At 44.9% G+C, this 21,400-nt stretch overlaps 1 protein-coding gene across 5 annotated transcripts in view; it reads left to right on the top strand.

Moving 5' to 3' along the window:
• Nucleotides 1-21,400, top strand: part of TP63 (tumor protein p63) — a 162,850-nt gene that overhangs the window by 20,743 nt on the left and 120,707 nt on the right. For all 5 annotated transcript variants that reach the window (XM_090147402.1, XM_090147401.1, XM_090147404.1 and 2 more), the window contains one exon: nucleotides 13,269-13,388. The gene's annotated coding sequence lies outside the window, so the exon portion shown is untranslated. The remainder of the gene's footprint in view (nucleotides 1-13,268; nucleotides 13,389-21,400) is intronic.

Here is a 21,400-nt window from a genome sequence, read left to right as displayed (position 1 = left end):
TGAGAAAGAAAGAAAAAAACCTATATCCTTGTTCCCTCCTGGGCTTTTCCATCTCTGCTTCACATCTTTGTAACATCTGAGGTAAGACATCTGTCCTCTGAGCTTAGAAATATGACCGTGGCTACTACTTAACCCCTTTTCTTCATAGCAGCACCAGTGGTCTGATTGCACGTGTGCATGTTGACACTGGGTGGAAAGAAGAAAGTCTTTAGTTAGGCAATTAGTTGCTGCCATTGCAGGCCCTGCCACAAGATAATTGAGCGCCATTAAGTAACGTTTGTTCTGAAATGTAGCAATTATCTTAGTAATTGTAAGGACGTTCCTTGAATTCTAACCCATTTTTATTGACACGTGGAGTGTTTCTGCTCCACATCTAAGCTGCCAGACAGCCTGGTGTGCGAGAGCAGGGGAAGCAAGAAGGAAGGAGGAAGGAAGCTCATTCTCTTGGACACCTTCCAAGAGAGATGATGGTGGTTTTTGTGTTGCAAGCACCTGAAGCTGAGCTTCACCCTGCTTCTGCCAAGCCTGAGCAGGGGGATCTTCCCCTTCCTCAGACCAATGCAGAGATGGGTGGTGAAGTGCTCTCTGTCTGGGCTAGCACTTTACCTCTCCAGGTTTCTCTTTCCTTTTAAATGTGCAAGTCATTCTTGTCCAGCACCTGGCTAGTTTCTGGTCTTCACGTTTTGCAGTCTGGCCTCAACTCCGCCAGGAGCAAAGATCTGAGCTTCAAGGGGATGGGACTGACCACTAGAGGGTAGCACAATTAAAAATATAAGGAAGTCACTTTTCATCAAGTCAAGCTGGCTGCGCTGGGTGATTCGGGAAGGGGATACCAAGCCCTCTGCAGACCCGATGGACACATGGCACCTCCAGGCTCCCTCACCCGCGGATGGGCAGCACGGGAACAGGAGAGAGTTCAAGGCAGAGTGAGAGATTCCCATGGCAAAGCAAGAACATGTGGCAGCAGAGGCTGAGCAGGTCTCCCATTGCTGCTTCTGCCTCCCCTGGCCATCATCCTCCTTGCTCCTTCCTTCTCAGGGTGCAAGATCCCACAGCAGCCTCTTGGCTTGGCTTTACTGTTGGTTGTAATGACACTTCTTGATCTGTGGCTGTGAATCCAAGCTCAGAGCTGGGATACCACCAGGCCAAATGGACAATGCCAAGATCAGTCTGTTTTCTGAGTTAATATATCTGTAGAAGACTTCTTGCGTTAGAAATATTAGAGAATGTACTGCTCTTCTCTTGGCCTCTGCTGGCATGTTTGCCAATGCAAAGTGCCATGTATGCTGCTAGGTGAGAATGTGTCCAAGTCTTAAAACCACGGTACTGTATGAATGGAGCAAAATGAGTGCTGGGTCACTCAAGAAGAGAGGTTTTAATTTTAATGCATGCCTCTGGAGCCAAAGGTCAGATTGGAGCCACCCTCCCTTGAACAAAATCCCCACCACAGCACTGTATTAACATGATACCTAAAAATGCAGCTGCGCTCTCGGGTTAAAGTCCTGGCTCTGCAGCAAGCACACTCTGGCAGGATCAGTTTCGAGAATGGAGAAATACAGTGTCTGACGCACGCTTAAATGTCTGATCTGCTGTGCAGTAATGCACCAAGCATGTCTTGAAACATGGGCTTTGCCAGTTGCCAGCATGCGCCGGGGATAGGGGGTTAAGTTATGTTGTTAGTGTAGTTTATTGCAGATATGGAAAAGTCTAGGGAGGAGAAAACAAATGCTTTTCTTATAATCGTGTGGCTCAGAGCAAATGCATAGCACTGGAAGAGTGAAATAACTGATTTCTTCAAAAATATTCATAGCACGCTAAGAAATCTTGTTGCTTCATGGGGCTCATGATGATGTTCCCTTTCCGAGTCTTGGGCAGCATCTGGCTCTGAGCGGATACCTACAATAGCACAGTACAGTGTTCTGACTCTGTTGCAGAAGAGTCTGTGTGACTAAGGTAGGAAGTTCTCATCATGAAAAGGAGAGGGCCAGCTTGAAACAGATCCTCATTAATTGCAGGACATAATCACGATGGCAGCAAGATGCAACAGCACAGAGGGCTTATTTAACCAGGAATATGTCCTTGTAACCCAAGGGACAAACTGTAGCCTTTGTCTCATGCCTTCCTGTTTTAAACTAAAAGATTTATTCACCAGATCACAACCCATCAGCTTAATGTGTCTCAGAGGGTGGTTGTTGGTTGGCCAAAACCAGGGGCAGTTTTAACTGCTTTTCTCAGACTACCCCAGCCATGAGGTGACTCCTTGCCCACTTTCACGTGCCAGATGACCTCCAGAAATCCTTAGAATGTTCCTTCTTTCATATTGGTTTCAGACCACGGTTCTCTCCCTTAATTTTTAGCCAGTAAAGTCAATTCGGTGCCACTGTGCTGCTCTTACCATCATGATTCAGTGCTGGTACAGATATGGATGCCTATCTGACATCTCTTGGTGTTGGGGTTGCTCGTCAACCAGAAGCAAGTGCTGGGATTTCTGAAAAGGTGGGTAGGGATGAGGGAAAAATGCTGACCCTGATGTTTATAACTCCTTGGAAAGTGGGAAGCACGTTGCTGGCAGCCCCCTGTTTCCATTTGCATTGCTCTGGGTTGGTGTTCTGTGAGCAGGAGTGGGAAGCAAAAACCAGGAGGCTTTGGAATGTCTGGCTAAATGAAAGGACCGTTCCCCAGCTGGCAGCATGGGTGTGAACCGCTCCTTCGGGGCATTGGAAACATGAGCGAGGACCGTAGTGGGTTGAGTTGCATGTGCTGGCTTTTTCCTTGTTGCCTTAGGGAACAAATAAGTCCCTCGTTAGCCCTCGGGTGGTCTGGGCCGTGTGTTCTGGGTGGCACGCCACTTCCCTGGCCTGACCCTGACCCTGGAGCACAGTGGGAGGAAGATGACGGGTGGGTGGAGGCAGGCGCTATTTTTGCTCCCGTATCGCTATCTAGTTAGACTCCAAGATGCTGTCCTTCACTGCTGTCTGCCGCCTCGCTCGCTCTGTGACTCTCAAGTGTTTACCATTGACATGCTGTGAGCAGATGGACTGGCAAGAAGAGATAAATTTGACCCAAGAAGATGTCATTTGAGGAACAGCTGAGGCTAGTGTTTCACCAGATGTCCCAGCTTTAACCCATTAGCGACTTCAAGGAACTCAGTGTTGTCAGTGGCTTAAGCACACTCTGTTACCACATAGGCAGGGCACAAAGGCTATTGTTAAAATCTACTCAATAAACAGTTATTCCTGAGTTTTTCAAGTGTGCTGCCGTAAGCTCAGGCCCAAAAGCACTGTGGGGTAGTCATGTCCTAAGTGCATTCTGCCCCTTGGCCCAAGCAACCAGAGGCAATAAAAATGTTACCCCTGTCATGCTAAATGAACCTGCTTGTGCACAAAAAATGGGTACCGTGTTACAGCAGTACCCACAAATATTCGCACAGACATCTGTGTGATTAGAGGAGCTGGTTTTCCCCTTAGCTGTATTGAGTGTCCCAAGAGACTGTTTCTTCTGCTGCGAGATCAAATGCAGATAGATGAGCTTAGTGGCTGTATACCTCAGGCTGTGACAACGTGGGCTGCTCGTCAGATTGTGCCTAGAAAATACTGCAGAGTGGTGAATGAGCCCGTGTGAGTGGGTGGACATGCATGCACAGTCACAGAGTGAGACAGTTTACATGTAGCTGAGCAGAACACTTTCCAACATCCTCGACTGAGTGCAAACACAGCACCAGAGCAGCAATCAATCTGCATCTGCACCGAGTGATTCTGTAGCTCTGCCTCCTGGAAGGGCTGTCATCTGGCATTGGGGTAGACTTAGCAAAGTAATAGGCACGTTCCAACTGATTGAATAAAATGGTTGTGGCTACACACTCATTCCTTAACGTGGGGAAGTAGGATCTGTGGGTATTATCTCCCACCTTTCACTGATGCCTTAATGCTGCTGGTTTTTAAAGATGATTTGACCATTGGTGGTGGGGCTGTCCCTGTTCTGCAGTGGTATCCAGGTGATGCATGGGCAGGTGTCCGTGCATTATTTTGCTGTGTCCCTTTTCCTGCTGCCTGCATTGTGAAGAGCTGTTAGACTCGATGATCTTAGTGGTCTTTTCCAACCTCAGCGATTCTTGCATTTGTTTCCTATCTGAAGTTTTAGTGGCTTATGTTAAACCTCAGTTTATCATTTTTAGCTCTGACAAATCCACTGGAGTGCATTCTTGTAGCCAGAAAGTACCATCCCATTAGCTTGTGTTCATTGATGGATGTTTTTTTTTTTTACTCCAGGCAATTTTGAGCCTAATCAAACTGCCCTCCTCAAATTAACTGCCTTGCTCAAGGCTTGGGAGATAGAACAACAACTCCTCTCTTTATCTGGGAAAATGTGAGGGAGTATTTGGCATGGTACTCATTGCTTTTTTTTTGCTGGACCTTCACTGGGTGATCTGGGGGAAGTCAGCAGTTGAAATTTGCTTCTGTCTTTTCTTCTGTAGAGTGCTGGGATAGAGCATCCCTCTTGGCAGTGTTCTGCACCGGTTTCTACCATGCTTTATGAGATATTTAGGACTAGATTTTCATCTATGTCCCCCGGTCCCACGGATCTGATTATTTATTTATTTATTATTTTCACCAGTAAGGTGCCATATATTTCTTGACTGATGCCTGGGAGGTGATAGCACTGAAATCAGAGGCTAAAGCATAGCAGCAGTCTTTCCCCTGCCGACATTTTAATCTGTGCTGGTCTTAGAACTCTTAGGGAAACCGCTCCTGGGCTCACTCATGAAACTAAGAGACCCCTGCTGCGAGGTTTGTGCTGAAGATTTGAGCTGGGATCCAAGTGCCCAACTGCAGATGCCAGCATTTACACACACTGCCCAGCTGCTTCTGGATGTGTGTGCTGTTTACGTGCAGACTCCAGCTGGTTGCTACAGTAGGATTTAGCCAGGCAGGGTCTGTTGGGGAAAAGCTTCCCTTTGCTATAGAGATGAGGCAGCATCTGTTTTGCTGCTAAGACAAACTTCATTACCCTGAGACTGCCTTATGGACAAGAAAAGCCACAAAAGCTGCTCCAGAGAGGAGAAGAATTCAGTAGTGATCTCAACACAAGAGGTGCCAGCTGTTTGATGTCTCTGCCCTCCTTGAAGTGGCAGTTCTGTTATAAAATCAAAGTACAGAAAGCAAGAAATCCCTCTTTCTGTCCTAGCAATTATGATTTTGGTGATGAAATGGCCTCTTTTCCCATGGGATCGCCTCCTCCCCAGTCTCCCAATCCTGCTGCGTGTCAGGGTGGAAAGATACAATCATGAGGATAGACTTGATTGGAAACAGTGTTTGGCTGGGCAAAACCAGAGGCTGCTTTATGCGTTGGATTGGGGAATCCAGCACTACTGTGGGCTGTCCTCAGTATCCTTCCCAGGCTGCCCAAATGAGAGTAGGTGTTTTAAACATTAAAGTAAATGCCATTTAAATGTTGATGTTTTGTTCGAGAAGGTTTTTCTATTCTTCCCGCTCCTCTCCTCCCTTCTCCAGGGTGCTGGGAAGTTCACCCCAGAAAAAAGCAAGACTGGAGAATGTGTGTCTCTTGGGGGTTTTTGATAACTGATAAGAATTGTGGAAAGTCCCATAGGTGAGAGTTTTCCTTCATTACTCAACAAGACTTGGCGCTAATATTTCTTAGGAACCTGCCGCTGTCTGTGCCTCTTTTTATGCTCTTTGATTGTTATGACATGTACGGTAGCTGAGATTTAAAATTCATTGAACTGGGGCCAACATCTTAATGGCCACTGATTGGGAATTTGGTGGTTTTTGAGGTACGCGATGTAAATGGTTCACCCCTGCGTTTCTGGGTGAGTATTCGCTGAGTATTTGCGAGTGCTCTGAAATGGAGCTGTACTCCTAGGTTAGCTGTTCTAATAAGGCCTGTGGAGAAGCTCTGCTCTGCAGTTCAGTTTGTTCTGTTGCGTGGTAATTGTTAATGGCACTTTTCTTTGCAGACAAAGTGGATGTTTTGTCAGAATGAAAATGGTGGGGCTTATCAGTTTCTTTCTGATTAGCTCCATCTGTCAGTGCTACATTTAGGAAGGCTCCTTTTAACGAGAGAATTTTCTGGAGTTTGCTGTTGTCTTTTCTTGAAAGCGTTCTGATCTGAGTTGGAATATTTTTACACATTGTCTGAGAAATGTGATTGGCTTGGGGTGTGAGTTTTGTATTTTGTAAGTGCAAATCAGGAGAGTAAGTGCCCTCCCTCAGTGTTTGTACTAAACAAGTGTTACCCTTTCGGTGTATTCAGTGTATAATCCGTGCCAAGCAGTGGAGTGCTGTTTTCATATCACTGGGTAGTGGAAGTGACCTAGTGCTACAACTGCAAGGCCAAGCCGTACAAGGGCAGAGCAGCATCAGTTCCCTTGTGACCAGCAATGTGTGTGCTGGGGGAGCCACTGTCCCCCAAAGGTGTTGAAGAAACACGTAGATATGACACTTAGGGACATGGTTTAGTGAGCAATATTTGTGGCAGGTAGGCGGTCAGACTAGATAATCTTAGAGGTCTTGTCAAAGCTTTATGATTCTCTGTTGGACACAGCACTTTGCTTGCCCTGCAGTTCTTGCTCTCCTTCAACACTGCATGGCTTCAAACCCCCACAGGGGCAGGAGACTTCCAGAGCAGCCCTCGTGGGAGACTCAGCCCAGGGTTCTGTGTGGGTTCACCTCTGGGACGGCTCTTGGGGTTCACTGCGGGCCAGGCGGGGAGGAAGTTACCGCTACTGCCTTGCTTAGATCTTCCAAAACTGCTAAAGGCAGAAAGGCAAACAGGCAGCAGACAGCAAAGGAAAGATTAATTGGCCAGCTGCCTGAAGGGCTGGTTGGGGTTGTATTTCTTGTTCTTACCTTTGCAAATTTCTACAGGATTGTAAATCTTGAGCTGCTTCCCAAATGAGGAGACTTCAGGTGTGTTGTTTTATTTTTTTTTTTTTAACTAAGCAAACCTGAGCATATTTCAGTTCTTTGAGTCAACACACAGGAATTCCCATTGGCTTTATTACATGCTGACAAGTGTGCTGGGGAAAGCAGAGCAGATCAATGGCCATGTTTGAAGCGGGCCATAAATCACTGGTGACACCAGGCAGCAGATTGACTGACTCGCAGTATTCCTCCCCCTTCCCAGCACACCACTGCTGACCCCAGCTTGCTACAGAGATGTCGGGAGGGCCGGCTGTGATTAATGCTGCAAGTAGAACCCTGGCCCAGCCTGCAGCAGGTGAGCCAAAGGTCCCCGAATGGAAAGGTCGGAGGACCAGCAGTGTGAGTCAGACCAAGCGTTCAGGAGGAGATGTAAATTGGTTAAAGCCTCTCCAGCTCCCAGGACTGTTGCTCCATGCTTTTCCTCCTGTCCCCATGAAATTCTTGCTTTGTGTGAATGCCCATCTGTGCCCAAAACGCAGCAGCGCTGGCTGAGCAACCAAAGCTGCAAACTGGGCAGGATGGTTTCTAAGCCAGACGTGGGAATTTGGCTTTTGACAGGCTTTGACTTCTTGGAAGGAGCCAAGATGGGCAGAATGTTTCGAGTTTAGTATTTTCTTCCCTGGAAGTTGTAGCCTCAGGGCAGTGGAAAAGCAGACATAGCCCTGGTCTAGACAGGAGAGGGGTGTGAGAACCTCCAGACTGCCATGCACTCCCCTCCCGGCCCCCGTGTGCTGGGGCTGGCGTGGGAAGGGAGGGACAATAAGGAAAAACTACTGGAAAAGCTGCACTGTCCTTTGAAGCTTTGAAACCGCTGTGTTGTACTTACTGATATGTTGAGATCAAAATTAGGGAAATAACAATTAAAAAAAAAAAAAAATGAAAGCAATATTGAATAATGAAAGAAAATACAGCCACTCATCCAGTTTGGCTGAAACACTTATTTTTGGTGGGAGGGAGAATGAGAAAGATCTAGATTATTTTTTCATCCACATTTGAAAATGAACTCTTCTCTGGTTCCAGCAGCATCAAGTCACCATGCTTTGGAGCTGTCTCTCTGGAGGAGACAGTTAAGCAAACAAATAAACCCATCCCTGCTTGCAGAGAGCTTGCTCCTTCCAAAGGAGCGCTGGATACTGGGAGTGCCTCATGCTGGTAGATAAGAACTGAGATGCCAGGGCTGTGGATCTGCCCGAAGGCAAGATCTTAATTAAAGTTTATCTATATTATATCAAAGATATATTTTTTTTCTAAACGTTTTCAAAGTTGTTTCCATGTCTTGTGTTTAAAAAGAAATCAGGAGTATATTTTGTGGGATCTTGACATACTTTTTTCATCTAGGAGATATATTTTTGTTCTTTTAAAAAGTCCAAGCTCTGCTCAGATGTGGTGTCGGGTAATTCAGAAATTTTGGTAATGCTGAAAGAAAAGTCTTCTTTTGTTGTTTTTAAGAGTCAATAAGAATTATACAGGAAGCAGGAAATGTCTTCAATGATAGCATCTTCAAGGTTTTCCTCTTGAAAAAGCAGTCCTGTAATGGCCACCCAAAGGCCCTGCCCTTCCTGTGCGGATAATCTCAAAACTCAGCAAAAATCAGACAATGTCCTTTTACCTTTGCGGTGCTAACACAGGCCACAGGGCTTCTGCTGGATGGAGAAAAGGGAGTCTGATGCTGTAGGTGCTTGGGCTCCTTGGGGAGCACTTTGTTTTCTTTTCGTATTCAGGAATGGAAACTCTTGGTGCACTGGTGAGGAGATAGAGCACTCAAAGCTTTTTTCCTTCTGCCATTGTATTCCTCTCAAGCACAGCTCAGTTTTACCTTACAGGGTTTCCCTTTCATCTGAAGCCTTCCAATTTCAGGCAGGTTAACTTGCCAAGATGCACCTTCTCTTTCATAAATATTGCAGTAGCTACAGGCTATGGAGAGTTAGCCAAGCAAGTTCTCTTCATCTATCATAATCTCACCCCTCCCTTAACCCCCTTCTCTCCCGCCCTCTCATTAAGTGAGAACAAAAGGTAAACCGTAACCCTCTCACATGCTGCATTAATATATGGTATAATTTTCCAGTTCTGCCCAGTTCTGGAATGGAAGCTGTGTGGTTGTGTAGAAAATGGGGCATCCCTCGTGTTGGGAACGCTTGCAATCTCCTGTCCAAACTTGCTCCAAGCTGAAACATCCTGGCTGCCCAAATGCTGAAATAGCAATGAGGCACTGGGCATTTTCTATGCCCCTTGGCGCTGGAGGTTGAAGGACCAGTCCCTGGTAGCTAAGCAGCAGCTTCCCAGGCTCCTCTTTCCCTGCCTTTCAGCTCACTGAGGGTTAGCAGAGCTGCCATCTCAGATGTGAGCAGCGCTCCGTGCAGATGGGCACTGGGGAGCTCCGCAGCTGAGGGCTGCTCTGCCTCCCACTTGGGGTGCAGGGGAGTTCAACTTAGTTCTGCAAACAGAAACGACTTGAAATACAGGTTTCCAGTGCTCAGCTAAGTGGGGATTGCTTTTCTTTCCCTGTGGCCTTCTGGCACTGCTAACACACAGGAGAATGGGGTTTGTGTGCATCCTCACTGCGATCTGCATTAGGCATTGTACATGTGTGTGTATATATGAATGCATAAAGACAGTCTGTAAATCAATTTCCTTTCACCATGATTCAAGGATAAATTTCTTCTTGATCGAAGAAGCAGAAGCCAAAGATAGATAACTAATCTATATCCTTATGGAGCCATTCCTTTGCTCTAATGTCCTGTACAGCAGATACAGCAGATACTAAATTGCACAGTGCTATTAGTGGCTGCATTACCACAGAGCACAGAATGCAAGATGGTCTGACCTTGCTTTCTGCTTTGTGTGGTGAAGTTTTCACACGTGTAAGCCTGAGAACATAAGATGATGAAAGAGGATGAAATGGGTGAAGAGGGGAGCAGCATCTGTAAAATGATATGAAAATGTTCTTCTTGGTAATTTCAAGCACATGAGAAAGCATAACAAGGAAACAACTTCTCATTTCTGTTTCAAATTTTCAGGGAAAATCCCTAAATCCAAATAGTTGTTTTTTGTCTTCTTGGAAAGCCCAATTAAGAATACAAATGAAAACTGCTGTAAAATCTTAAAGTTCTACCAACATCTTTTCTTGCATCTTTCAGCTTACATGAGAAAAACATTGCATAGAGAAGGGGGATGATTGTGTGACAGCTGTACCATGAATGTGGTCAAAAAGGTATATTTTCCATATGCTTTCTCTGAAATGTCTTAGTGACCTCTGATCACCTCTAGGCTGAGCAGGTTACACGGAAGCTGCTTTTGTGTGCTATTTCAATTTGTCATTACTAGCACTCTCCATTCCTTCCAGAATCGAGAAGCACTGCCCTGCGTTTTCTCCAGTTCCTAATTCTCTTTTACTCCAAGTAGATTTCCTTTCTTGGCATTGAACCTTTCATCATGAACCTCTGTTGGACCCTTCATTGCCACTGAGAGCGGTGTTGCCTCCTTCCCTGTTTCTAAAATACCTCCCCTCACATTCCCACACTTACATCTGTCAAGGACACCAACAGGTGACACCTTCCTCCTCCCCATCACGTCAAGGCTAGAAAAGGCTGTGGCAAGCAGAATGCTTACAAACAAGGCCAGATTTGGTGACCAAGGTCCATGATGCATTTTTTTATTTATACTCATGCACGCACACTTGTGCGTATGTTACAATGACTTCAGGGGACTGGAGGGGACTTTCCGCGAGGATTAGCTGAGTGTGCCATCAACAAGGTAATGCAACGATCTTGCCCCGGCGGCTGTGTGCTTAATTAGGGCCTTTTGTCACATATAAGCTGTTTTTTAAAAGAGCTTAGTGAGGTTAGCGAAAAATATTCCCTATGTGCCATGGCTCTTGCAATCCTAATGCAGTTAAAACCCTCACAGCACAATGGAGCAGGTTTGTCATGGGTCTTTGTTTGAAACTGTTGCCGTGTTTTTGCTGATAACGCCATGTTATTGGAATGGTGTTTGCTAGTTGCCATATATACGTGAAAAATGAGCCCTTGCTCCAAAGAGTGTACAGATGCAAAGGTTGGGTGGAATCTGAAGGAGGGTGGAGGAGGTCTGGGGATGGAAAAGTATGCAGTTTGCTCCAAGAATACTTCTCTCCCTATGGGCAGTGTAGCAGTCATTATGGCTGAGTTGGGTCCTGTAGAGAAATGAAGAGGGAACACTCTGAACTTTCTTTGTGCACTATCCTTTCCTTTACAAACAGCTTCTCCAGCTGGACCAGGTCTATGTCAGCAGATGACAGAGTCCCATCATAGATAATGCTGCTGGTGGGGGAGGGAGATGAAAGACCTGCTGACCCCTCTTTTTCTCAGATGCTGAGAAGAGCCAGCTCCTAGTTTATCTTCTTGTATGTTAGTGATGCTCTCTTTCCATACCTCAACTTCGGTAAAGCACGTTCTGCCCTATCCAGAAAAGCATTTGTAGCCCATACAGGGGGCTCACAGGCATCCCTCATTGATTCAAAGGCTACTTCAATTCTGAGGTAGAGACTGAAATGGAGATGCCACAACTTTGTGAATAACCTCAAAATGTGCTGCAGTGCACACATAACTAGCAATGGCCAATGGAATATGTAGGAAGTGCCTTTTGGACATCTGGTGTGCAATAGGGGTGTATTGTGCTTCTGAGGGAGGCTTTCATGCAGTGGGTGGTACACTTGCATTTGGGGATCCTTTATGAAGCATGAGAATACTGCCACTGACATAATGGGGCCACATTTTGCTTTGATCCTATATGCAGGCCTTTGAGTCTGAGCTATATGCTATGAAAATAGCCAGTTTCCAAGCCAGAGGTTTGTGCTGACCTATCCCTGAAACTGTCACAGATGTGGGGTAGAAATCTTGCTGGTTAGTAGTTTTGGGTGCAAGTAGAGGAGCCGGTTGTGTTGGTGCCCTAAACTGAGTTGAAAACACTGTGGGAGCAGATTTTCTGAAGAAAACAAAACAAAAACCCAACCTTTAGTGTTCTGGAGGTTATGGTGCTGCAGAAGGACAGGGCTGGAGTATGTAGCAATCAAAAGAACCAGAGAAAGTGAACTTAGACTTCTCCAAAGCACAGAGTTTCTGGTGCTGCAGGAGGTGAAGGCAGCAATAGCATGCTTCTGTTCCATCCCAATTCACTCACTAATCATTAATGCCCTCTCTTTTGGGATGTTGCCTGTTATAAGTAGGGAACGTCTGAACCGATTCGTGACATCAGTTTTTTCCTCCAATCTGAGCATCAGTGCTGGAGCTGATCCCAAAGCAAGGACTCACCATGGTGCAGACTGCAGGCTGTCCATGCAGGGAGCGTGAACCTCGTCCTCTCCTTCACCTGTTCTCACCGCAGCTTCTTTCCTGAGCTATGCACAAACTGCGTTAATAAGCATGAGTGCAGGCAGCCAGTGAAAAATAATTTATTAGAGTTACTGTACACATCCTGACCCCAGCATGTTTCTGCTCATCCCGAGAGCCAGCTGGTATTGGTAAATTATGACTTGGCCTAACCACATTCAGTTAGTGTCTGCAGAAACACTTGAGGCTCTTCAACACTCATCCTTGCAAGAAACACCTGCGTACGGTGGCCAGGAAAAGGTGAATGGCAAGAGCCTTATCCTGCCCTAAAAACCCAGCGTACTGCAGAGGAGTGACTCAGCAGGTCGGCTGCTAACTGCACCTCCTCTGCCATGCTGGGTGGCTATTTACTTTCTTTCCTCCCTCTTTCCCCTGTCTCTGCTTAGACTGTGGGATGGAAAGGTAATATTTTCAAAGACATGCAGTCCCAACAGGGACATGAAAATGTTTGGCCAAAGGACAGCATTCGAGGAATAATCTTCTAGTATCACCTATGCATGCGAACAGGTGAAAATGAAATCTGGCCACATGCTTTACAATGTTCAGTTCCATGTTGGCAGGGTTGAGTCACATGCCTGTTCTGGCTGATGCCATCACACCCGTAAGACATATGGCATGTTATTGCTTAGTGGCTTAGCAACATGCACCGTAGCCTGTGAGCGTCTCACCTTTGCCTTCCCTTTCAGGGCCAGTATTTAGCAAACAAAATTTGCAGTGCCATGGTTACCTGCCAGCAGAGCTTGGGACCTTTGAGCACTTTGCCAGCATCTTGGGAGATACCACCAGCTTGTAATATTGTAGCATATTGGGGGATTTATTTGTTTGTTTGTTTTAAGGAGAAACATTTGAGAGAAGTTCTCAAGATTATACTGTGGGGTCTCACTGCAATGTCAGCAGAAGCTTTCATATGCTGAAGCCAAAGAGAGAATCAGGGAACTTATGTTAAACCTTTCTGTTCCAGCTGCTACTTCTGACCTGTGAACTATGACATCCAGTGCTCATACAAACATTTAGGCATTTATACGGAGGTGAAGCAGTTCCAAGAACTCCAGGAGGAACCCACCAAGTCAAGTACATGTCGGTAAGAAACATTCATACTGACTTTAGCTAAGGATGTGTGTATCCCAGATCCTGCCTCTGGCTGTTCCCCAGTCATTTGTGGTTTGGAGTATGTCTGAATACAGAACAAGCAGTGGTGCTTGCCACATGTCTTTTTGCAGAGTATCTTGGTATTTTCTTGATCCTTGATAGCCACAACTTCCCTGAGTGTGTTTGGTCACCTTTTTCACCATTGTAAGCTGTTAGTAACTTAGCTAGTCTTTCCTTGAGCTGATCCTGGCCTTTGGTTTCTAGCTTTCCATGTGATCACAGTGCCATTGTGCAGCTGGAACTTGCTTGCTTTCTTCTTATTCTCCTTCCATCAGCCATCACAAATCCCCCTTCGGATGTTAGAAACCTGTCCAACTCAAGGGAAGTTTCAGAAAAATTGAATTTAGTTTGTTGGATTTGGTGGCATGCTGAAAGATCTTACAGAACATTCCTGCTCTGTCCTGCCCCAGCAAGGTGCCCTGCTACCCTGCTGAGTTTCTGGCTCCTGTTCCACGGCAGAAGCCAAGAGACTGTTGAGTGCAGCCATGATGAATGTTGTGGACTTACCATCACTTGTAGATGTAATTAGGAAACCCAGTGCTTTTATGTGAATGAGATGGGGACAGTCCTTGTCCACGTCTACGTGAAGGATTTACGCACCTGCCTTTGTGAAAGAGGAAGCTCACATGTATTATGTGGGATTTTAAAGCACATCTATACAGGCTTGCTAGACAAGGGAATAAGTGTGTGGTGATGCTTAAGCCTGCCCATGCTGCTTGGGAGCCTTCCAAGGCAGCTTGGGGATAGTTACGTGACATTTTCTGTGCTGAACTTACCTACGCACCAGGAGCGTCAGACCCTCATCCTTCATGCCCTATGGAAGCTGGCCAACTCTGCACAGATCAGTGCCTCTGCAGGGTGATGAGATTTTCTCCTGCTGGGCCTTGCCAGCTCCTGCCTCCTCAGGTCCTACCACTCAGATTCAGAGGCTCCCTTGTGCCTGCATGGCCCCGGTAAGGGCCTGAGATCAGCCACTCTGAGCACAAAGGGAGCAGAGCGCGTTGTGCAGGAACAGGCTCGGTGCAGACAAGGGAACATGGCAGTGCAGGCCCGTGTCCGTCTGCACGGGGAACATGGTGAAAGCAAAACAAACGGGATACACACGTCCCTTTGCCTTTGCTCTCAGGGATCTGGCAGCTGCTTGCTTTGACGGATGGATGGCAGTGCTGCCCAGGCACCTCTGTGTATCCCGCTCCTTCCCCTCTCAACTTTCAGCTCGTGCTGTCATTCCCTGTGCTCCCTGGATGACCCTTTGCAGAAGAGCCTTGACAAAAAGCTAGAGCAGACACTTGCAGTCCTTTGGGGTGTTAACAGACCTGCTGGCCCTCAGAGGCCTGCCACCTTTGCAATTCATGCTCATTTGCTCAGCTTTTTTTTTTCTTTTTTTTTTTTTTTTGCTTTGTACAAGCTCATTAAGGGGTCTGGGAGATGAATCAGCATGAAAGTGCGCTGATGTTCTTAGTATGGCATTCATCTAGCTGCTCCATAGCAGCCATATGTTTTCAGGTCAGGTTCCCTACAGGTGGGCTGTAGGGAGGATTAGCAAGTTCTTCCTGCATATGGATTTGCAGCTTGTCCCCTTCCATGCTTTTATGAAGTCGGCACTTATATGGAAATGCAAGGAAAGATGATCTGCAAAAGGTTCCCAATTCACCTCATTGAAAATACTGTGCCTGGCAAGGTTGGCAAACCCTGACATAGCAGAGGGCCAACTGTGATGTCTTAGTGTGTGCCACTATCCTTGCTTTGCACGTTTGGATGTGTATTTCTTTGTTAATAAGCTTTCTTTTGCTTGTGTGTGTGTGTATATATATATTATTTATTTTCTGGAAGGCTATCTTTGTTTTCTGGACAGAGGGGGTTTGGACAAAATTTGGTTATTTTCTAAGATGAGGGTGAATTTTTTTCATGTTTGCAAAGAAAAATCCTACTAATAACTTACTGGCAGGCAATTTTTAAGAAACTTGCAGCTCATGTCCAGTCATTGGAAAGGGATAACATCTACCTCTTAGGTGTTCACAAAGTACATGACAAAGAGGGAAAACTGCTTTAAAAGCACTGTATCTGGATTGTAGACTTTCACATCTATGTGCAGAAGTTAGTGTTGTGTGCCTCTTCTCCTTGTTGGCTACCTACTGCTTCTTTTGCATCTTGGTAGAGTTTGTAAGCAGTTGTCATTTTTTCTCTCATTATTTACTGCCTAATGTAGTCCAAGTTTCTAGAACAACTGATGATCTGAATCTAGCAGCCAGATTTGCATTGTGTATGTTTATGCTCCTTTTCAAGATATAAATGAGCTGTCATCTTTGGATCCAAAATTGCAAAACTTCCACGAAGCTCACAGCCGACTGTGTCTAGCTAGGAGGAATTCTCCATGGACAGCTTAGGCTGTACAAGGTGTGTTTTGTCCTCCTGTGACACTCGGGTAGTCCCCCCTGCAACACACTGCAGGCAGCGCAGTACCCCTGAAAATACTAGAAATACAGTTCTTTCCTGGCATGCCATGGCTTTTCCCATCCAGCCAGCATTCTGAACTGTGCTGGGCTCAAATTAGCAAAGGAAAAGGAAGCTCTCAAATAGAAAAGTGACCCTCATAAAACATCTCCTTTTGTCTCTGAAATCCAGTCCACTCATCTATTCTCGCCTCAAAATTTACCACCATATTTCCTCCCTGAATATGAAGTCATGCTTTGCAAACAGTTTGACAAATTCATTTTGCGTGAAATTATTCACCTAGAATTTGTTGGCCGCGTTCCCACCCTGATGGCGGATCAGATGCTCTTCACCACAGCTATGGTTCTGACTCCACCACTCATCAGCTGCTGCCAGGAGTGTCTCCTTGATCACCTGCTCGAAGAGCACAGCTTCCGCTCCCCAAGCGAGCTGAAGCCCACAACATTTTCATGATACCCACACACGCACTTTCAGGGTGACTGTGCCTCTCTGAAGACTGTTTGTGACCTTCCCTTGTGTTTCTCCAGGGACTTTCACAAAAGAAAAGAAAAGAAAAAAAACAAGTCATTTTATTTATTTATTCTTCATAAGGAAGGATGTTCTTCATTAGACGTAAAGTGAATGCGTTTGAAGTAAAATCGTTCCATGGAACAGTACTTATCCAACAGCACAGGTGCACGTGTTGAAGTACCTAAGTCTTCAGGAGAGCACCCAGAAGTGCCAACCTTCCAGCATTTCTTATTCTGCAATACCAGGGGTTTGTCAGATGGACTCTCAAGAGAAGGGAGATGGAGTTTGGAACAGTGCCTGATTCTGAGATACTATTTAGTTCGTACTGTTTTCTGTAGCTGAAGTATTTCACAAACTAAAAGCTGAGAGTTCCCGAGTTTAATACCTCTGGGGAATAGCAGCTCAATCTTTTGTCCTGCTTTCTGCATGGGATTTTCCAGGTTGTCTTACCTATGTATTTACCAATTGCATTTCGGCCAAAATTGTGGAAAGTTGTCTCAGCTGAGACTGATGATAAGCCACAAGCCTGGCTCCTTGTGCTAAGTTTCAGATATTAGGTGTGCAAGCCCATGACTGAGTTGCAGAAATACAAAGTTCTCTAACTCTAAAAGCTTCTCAATATGCGAGGAGTTTTAAAGAGCTTTCTGGTTTGTTTCTTTTGGGACTTTTGGTATCCCTCCTTCACCAAGTTGTAAAAGTGATCCTTGCTCCTTTCAAGCTCTGTTTTTCCCATTTCCTTGTCTCAATCCATCCTGTTTTACAAGGCACACTGTCTTAGTGTTTTCATTGAAGAGATTGATTTCCTGCTTACTGTGTTAAATGCAACTACCTAGGAAAACAAGAACTGTTTTTCAACCAGTTCACCTCTCTATCTAAAATAAATAGAAGACAATCTAAGAACAAGCTGTTCTACCTCCAGATGCAGAAGTTACTTACAAACTACACAGGCAGGCTTGTGCTTTACAGTGGGTTGATTTGGGGATGGTGTTTCTCGGAAATCTTACCTGGTCCAGTGAAATGTGGTACAAGCTCTCTTCGTGTTCATGTCCTTGACACATGGAAACTGCACGTGGCCATGAAAGCAGTTATATTGATGTCAGCTGTGCAGCTTGAGTTAGCAAGTGTGTTCTTATGGGCTTGGTGAGGTCAAGCCTGCCTCTTTTTTTTTTGTGCAGAAAGACAATAGGTACTGTTCACGTTACAGAACTGTAATAATAGTCATTGCTGTATCATAACAGCATGTACATGGAAATCTTCCATGTAGTAAATTACCTTTAGCATTCGAGAGAGGAGAGCCAAGCTGCATTTGACTAGGACCAGGATATGATCTCTTGCTCCATGTCGGGTGGTGCGCAATAGCTCGTTACACAATAGCAGTGTTATCATGTACCTGAGCATCATGTCCTGACCAGTGTGGGAGAAATACGGGAAGAAGACCATCTAACTTCCTGGCATGCTTATGCGATTGTATCATTGCAATAGCTGAAAAAAACCCTCCTGAAGGTATTTTTCCTCAAAACTTCATTCTAGCAGAAAAACAATAAGTCCAATCTTACATGCTTCTGTTTGAAAAGAAGCCTATCTGAAAGTTGGGAGCTGAGCAATTACAAATGTTCTCCAAGCACCAGGCCACCTCTCCAGAAAGCCTGAAGTTGACATGTTGCCCTTGGTGCCCTCCCCATTGGTTTTAATGTAGCATCCTCTTAAAATGAGGCAGACCTCCACCTATGCTCTCATGTGCCCTTTGTGCTGGGATCACTGCCTGGGATATTTTTGTAAATTATGTAATGACCAAACTGAAAAGATAGTCTTTCTAGGGTTACCCCTGAAGGCAGGACATACCTCCAGTGCAAAGTATCCTAGCATCTTTACTCGCTCTGGGAGGATGATTGGTTGCAGCATTTTACCCCTGTACCCAATGAGATGGGCTGCAGGGCTCAAGTTAACAGTATCTTGGTGATATGAGCCCCTGTGGGGTTTATGTCATACCTATATTTCAGAAGTTACAGAATGTGCAAGATATTATTACCTTAGAAGCATGTTGCAGAGCCAGCTCCTCTGGCCTAACGACACCTTCTTTTTAAAGGTTTCTGTGTAATGCAAATTTTAAATAAGGGTTGTGGACTGGTTCTTATTAGAAGTAATATGAATTCCCCATGCTGCGTTGCATGGAGAGTGGGATGTCAGTGAATTGACCCCAGGAGGAGTTCAGTGTATGTGTAAAGCTGAGATGTGGTTTGGGGAAGCACAGTGTTGGTTTTGAGTGGTCTTATGTTAACAGGTACATTCATAATCTCCCTTCTTTAACTGAAAGGAAATGGAAATTATTCTGGGTTGTGAATACTGTCACGTTGATTCTACTGATACATACATGTTAACTAAACACCTTGTTCAGGTATACTAGGGCTGGCAGTCAAATCTTGCCCATATTTGAGGGGCCAAGAAAAATATTTGCCATTTTCTAGAGAGAAAAAAAAAAAAAAAAAAAAAAAAAAGATTATTTGGTTCCTAAATGTTTTGTGACATCGATCTCCACAGAATTCTTTTGTTTGTTTGTTTTTAATTCTGGAAAATTAGTGAACTTGGAGTGGATTTAAACAAGGGGATTAAGGTTGAGATGGGGTAGAGTAGACTAGAAGAACATTTTATCTAAGAATTTTCTTCTCATTTACTGTTTGAACTTCTCGATTCTTTTAAGCAGTCTCTAGCTGGTTAACCAGAACATTTCATTCAGAAGCAGTGTGTTTGTTTGCTTCTGTTCAGTGAAAGCAGCCTAATTTTCTGCATCCCAGCAAGGTGGCAATCTCTTATTTTGACTGTAAAAATTGCTGGTGACCAGAACGCAGTGGTTTCAGCAGTTCTGGATCATGTCGAGTGAAAGCTGCTGCCCTCTCCTGGAAGGAATGCCAGAGCTCTGGGCAGGTCTACAAGCATCAGTTTCTCAGTTTGGGACTTGGAGGAACATCTGAACATGGCTGCAGCGTTTAGGACTAGAGTATGTAGCATGACAAATCTGGTCCCAGCAGTGGGTTTGAAAGCAGCAAAATGTAACCAAATGTGAGATTGAACACTGACAAATGAAATAATGAAATTCTATGAACAGCTGGAACAGCTGTAATGGCAAAGAGACTCTAATCCCACTTTTTCATTTACAAAATGTGCCCCAGTAGCAGTATCTTCTATTTTGAGGAATGGAGAAATCTGGAGGTGTATCTCATCTCCCAAGTGCAATGCCAAGAAATTGCTGTAGAATGATTCAAAACCTATTATTGTCTGTGCATGGACTAGTCTTCATTGTTCCCCCAGCTTTGAGAAGCCAGCAAAATGACTCACTCTATCACCTCTACTTGAGAAATGGGTTGCTGCAAAAGATGACCACAATAAGAAGTCAAGCAGAGAATGAAATGAGGGCAAAGTTCTCAGTCATGACTCTGGATTAGCAGAAATTTTCACCGTGTAAAATGAACGAGGTAAAAGAACTGAAAGATTTATACATGTAGGTGAATGCTTGCCTTAAAGCATCAAACAAATGTTTTAAAGGTAGGATACTGGAAAGATCAAGTAGAAAGCCAAGTGGCAAAGCTGGAGCAACGTGAAGAGTTAACCTGAAGTTCATCTGGGAAATGGTCTCACTCATTTAAAGAGTGGAGCACCCAGAGATGCCTGTCCTTTGCATAAGGGATAGGGAACATCCTCTTGCAGGTGATGTGAAACCTTTCTAGATGCTTGAAGTGCCTTATCTGACTTTGGAAAAGGAAAGTTGTTAAAGCATTCATCGAAGGAAAGAAAATGGAAGCAATATTAGTTAGAGAGTTCCACTTTCAGTCCTAAACATTTTCTGCAAGTCTCTGTTTTGTGGTATTTTTTCTTCCCTATTTCTTTTCTCTATGTCTCAATATCACTGTAAAACTGGACTGTACACCATCTACTGCCAGGCTTTCTGTGCCTGACAGGCAATTCTCCTGCTAAGAGTCATCTAATTTAGAGAGATGGTGGGCAGAAGTGACTGCAAGATGACATTAACTTGAAGGTCCTATAAGGGTCACCAGTTGTGACCTAAGACTTGTGAAGTTTTGTAGGTTTTGAGGAACAGAACAATAGAAGCTTCAAAGTGTGTTTTTGCTTTCCCTCTCCCAACTTCATTTACTTGCTCATTAAATTCTGAAGCATGTAGCTACACCCATAGAAAATTACTACATTTCGTAACCTTTAATTGATTTGCGTATTTATGGGGAAACTGGTATTTCGGGACTATCCAACTGTGCCATCACTATCACCTTTCCATGGGTCTCTGTGTGCTTGGTTGCTGCCAAGAAATCCTGATGTATGTCTGCCTGGCACAGACCTGGAAGCTCCGTGGGTAGAATTCTTCACTGCAGGTTACTAATACTGAAATCAGGAGAGGCCTTATTTGTAGATGGGGCAGATATTCATTGCAGCATGCTTTGCTCTGTTTGCTTGGTTGGGTGTTGGTATTCCAGTCAAGATTTTGAAACATATCAGTGTGCTGCATGCTGCTAATGATGTTCCTTTTCCATACCATTAGGAAAGGTAGGGACACTGCTGGCATGGACAGGTACAAAAACAGTTACTGACATGGGTCTAATTGCTCCCTCTGGGATTTTCAGCAGTGTAAATCCAGAGATGCAGTCCATGTCTGTGTGAGCTGAGAAGGTGAGGGTCCTCACAACTCCTTATCTGTCTCGGGAGCACTATGATTGAAAATCCACTTCAGTGGATCCTGACACAGAAATACAGGATGGTTTCTTGCCATACACAGCTGTGTGTGACAAGACAATTTTGCTTCACTCACTTTGTTGATTACATTTTTAACTTTTCCTCCTAATTGTTGAGGCTGGAAAGCCTTGCAGATGATATATTGACCATGAGGAGTGATCACTCAGTGTCTTTTCTATATCTAATGTCCCTGGTTCTGGTCTTAGTTACACTGGTCACCCTGCAGGCATGAATACTGTTGCT

The sequence above is a fragment of the Phasianus colchicus genome, chromosome 10, assembly GCF_987193195.1.
Source record: "Phasianus colchicus chromosome 10, bPhaCol1.hap1.1, whole genome shotgun sequence".
Lineage (NCBI taxonomy): Eukaryota > Metazoa > Chordata > Aves > Galliformes > Phasianidae > Phasianus > Phasianus colchicus.
The sequence above is the reverse complement of the archived record's forward strand: the minus strand, read 5'-3'. Positions and strand labels throughout refer to the sequence as shown.